Below are 3,792 nucleotides of genomic sequence, written 5' to 3' on the forward strand. Positions count from 1 at the left end.
AGCATGAGCTCCGAAGCAGAGGCCATGGCTGTTAAGTCAGAGTAATCATTGCCTCAGGCCTCTTAGGAGAGTTAGGGGCACTTTCATAGATCCTTTTCCACATTTGCTTCTAAAAGAAGGATCCCTCCCTGACTTGGACAGAGTCAGGTGAGTCCTCGTGTTGATCCTAAAGACTCAGGTCTGCCTAAACCTTCTGATCACGAGGGTAAGGTGTGAAGTAGAAAAGTCTTATCGGTATTGGCTCTGGCTCACAACTTGAAAGCCAAAGGATCGGCACCTGCCAGCACTGACTGGGAGCTCTAGGATAGACTCCTCTTCAACTGTACTGACTTGTTCCCAGAAGGATCCGCTGAGCACCATCAGTCCCAAACACTGGGACACCTCGTGTTCTGGGAGGGACTGAAACTTTTACCTCTTTTGAGGATATTTTCACCTTACCTGGTCCTCTGTTTCCTCTCCTTTCTGGTTCTCCTGAGGGACACCTCAACAACAGAAGAAGAAAGAAGAAACAACCCTTGAGGAGAAGGGATTAGTCCTCTATTCCATAGATGAATTGAAGCATTCATCCACCAGTACGGCCAACAGAGCCAGAATTTACCTTCTCATTGGTTGATTCTGATGTCCAGACAAGCCATCGCTTTCATGTAGGGGGTTGGCTCAGACAGAGACAGCAGGAGATCTTGGACCCATCCTATGCCCAGACGTGACCACCTAGGGAACCGATGGTATTCACTGCATTGAGATTCCCCCTCCAACCAGTTGACACTTCATACTGGCCCTGTTGGGATCCATGGGATCCCTATGCTAGAGACACTCCAGAGCTATGCGTGAATCCTGCCGGCCCTCTCCTCCTAGTCAACGCCAACTGGCTCCATCAGAGCACGTGGAAGGAGGAAATGGAGCTGGATCAACCGGTTCTGACAGATGTCATCGTCTTTGCCTGATGAGGCAATTGCTCCATCCTCAGCATCCCTGCCTGAAAACCACAGGCAATACCAAGAACTCTTGCAGAGTGTGGCAATTGAACTCCAGATTCCACTCCAGGAGATCCATGATATGCAGTATAAGCTCATGGACATCTTGCAGCCCACTGGCCCCAGTCAGGTGGGCCTCCCAGTAAATGAGGCCATCATGGAACCAACCAGGGCGGTATGGCATACTTCTGCATCTTGCACCCCTACCCTGAAAAAGGCTGAGAATTGCTAACAACCAGGTCCTATTAGCAAAGCACGATTTTACAAATTACTCCAAATTCTTGGAGTTTGAAGTTTCAGAGTAACAGCCGTGTTAGTCTGTATCCGCAAAAAGAAGAACAGGAGTACTTGTGGCACCTTAGAGACTAACAAGTACTCCTGTTCTTCTTTTTGGAGTTTGAAGACACTCCATCAGTGGACAGGGTCCAATTCCAAGCCCTCACTGATGAAGGCAAACTGGTAGCTAAGATTTCTTTTCAATTTGCAATGGACACTGCTGATCCCACATCTAGAGCTATTGCTACGGTGATCCTGGAGGCATGAAACATGGCTTCACTGTTTGGGGTTCCTCAGGGAGGAATCCCATTGAGGACTTGCCCTTTGAGTCTAACCTCTGTAACGAAAAGGCGGATGAGTCACTGCGCTCATTAAGACTCCAGGATGACACCCCACTCCCTGGGCATTTATAGCCAGCATCAAAGAGGAAACACCACAAACAGATGTATAAACCAAGACATCTCCCTCAGCTGTTCTACTGCCAGCACCCTTACGAACTGCCGTGCAATGTCAGAAGGTGCAAAGCCCTAAGTAGGCAGCTCTTTCAACCACAGCCACTCAGCCCCATCCACCAACTAGAGGTTACTTTTGACAGGATGCTTGAGAACTACATACATTTATTGATGTCATCTCCAACTGCCCCCCCAAACCTTTGGTGGCCCCCTCGCATTTTTCACTTACAATTGGAGGGCAATAACAATGAATAAGTGTGGATTGGATACCATCCACTCTGGCTATGCCATCAAGTTTCTCTCCTTCCCCCTTGCAAACCCCTTTCCTGGCCCATCTCCAGGGACCACCCTCAAGAGGAAATCTTCTGTAAGGAGGTGGACTGTCCCCTCCAAGGTCCCCTCCAAGGAGGGGATATAGAGTAAGTGCCACCTCAGCATCTAGGAAAAGGGTTCTACTCCCTATATTTCAGTCTCCAAGAAAAAAGAAGGATGAAGACCCATTTTCGACCTACATCAGCTGAATATTTTTATTTGCAAATCATAATTCTGCATCTGCACATTGGCATTGATAATTCTCTTCCTGGAGAAGGGCATGTAGCTCACAGCTCTCAACGTGAAAGATGCTTTCTTTCATGTGGGCATTCATCTGCCCCACAGAAGGTTCCTCAGATTTCTGTTTGGACTGGCAACCTCACAATGGTGGTGGCCCAGATGAGTCAAAACAGCTATACCAACTTCCCATACCTGAATGAATGGCTCCTAATGGGCAGATCCAATCAGGAGGTTCAATCAGCCACCCTATCTTTGCTCCACCTTCTGACATCCTTGGGAATTTGTGTAAACAGAGAAAAGTCTACCTTGAGTCCCACAAAAACCTTAGACTTTGTAGAAGCAACCAAAGAACTGACTTCAGCAAGGGCCTATCTCCCTATGGACCAATTTCAGGCCATGAACAGCTTAGTTCAAGTCACCCTCAGACCTCAAACTATAGTCAAGGTCTGTCTTTCTCTGCTAGCCCACATGCCCTTGTGTACTTGCATAACGCCATTCACCAGGCTTCACCTCTGTGTACAGGCTGGCTTTGGGCTGTTTATTCATCAGACAGAGACTAAATGAATACCAAAGTAACAATCTTTGCCAAGGTCACGGCTTTCCTGGTATGGTAGATGAACCTGGAGTAGGTGCATGTTGGAGTTAGCATTCTTTGTGAACACCTGACGGGACCATAATCTGTATTCCACGACCCCCCCCCCCCCTTCCCCTCTGCTTTGGATCATGACTAGATTCGCGATAGCGAAGGATCTGGAGAAGCAGTTGGTCCGCACCTCCCCTTACACCCTTGGAGCTCTAGGATTCAGGCGCAGACCTACAGACACAACGTGCAAATTCTCTGGTCTCAGGCACAAGGAACATGGGCGTCCCCATGTTTGGAATACAGATAAGGACCGTACATGTCAAAGAACTTCCAGTTACAGCTGAGTAACCTTCATATCTTGCATTCCTTTTGGTGGCCCTGTGCTTAACATCTCAGGTTCGTACACTGAAGTGCAGGTTGTTATATGCTAGGTTATTTTTTTTAGAGTGAGCTAATAGATATGAGATGCAAGAGGTTTCATAGTTAGTCATGAATTGTTTTGTATGTGCCAGTCAGCCTAATCGCTTGTCCAGAGCAAATAAGATAGCACTCCCTATGACATAAACTTAAATTTACTTAACCAGGCAAGTGATGAGGAAGAGAGCGTGAGCAACAATGAATAGTGCAGTTAACCCTTTCCCTGCTGCATGCATTGCAGCTACCTCAAGCCGATGAGCGCTTCCTATGCAAGTATGAAAATCCGAAATCTCAGTAGTTTGAGACTTTTGATTAATTGAAGTGGGTTAACACAGAGTAGGTGTATGTTTGTTTTATAGATAAACTCCTTGTGTACACACTCATCAGATTAACCGAAATCCCTTAATTAACACAACTTCGCTTACAACAACTGTCTCCTGCCTCTTGAGCTTTTTCTGTGTCTCACTACCATCAGACTAGATTTCTTGCTGGGAAATGTCAGTATAGTGGCCTCACTGTGTCTTGTAAGGTAAAATCT

Source organism: Malaclemys terrapin, chromosome 4 (assembly GCF_027887155.1).
Source record: "Malaclemys terrapin pileata isolate rMalTer1 chromosome 4, rMalTer1.hap1, whole genome shotgun sequence".
Classification (NCBI taxonomy): domain Eukaryota; kingdom Metazoa; phylum Chordata; order Testudines; family Emydidae; genus Malaclemys; species Malaclemys terrapin.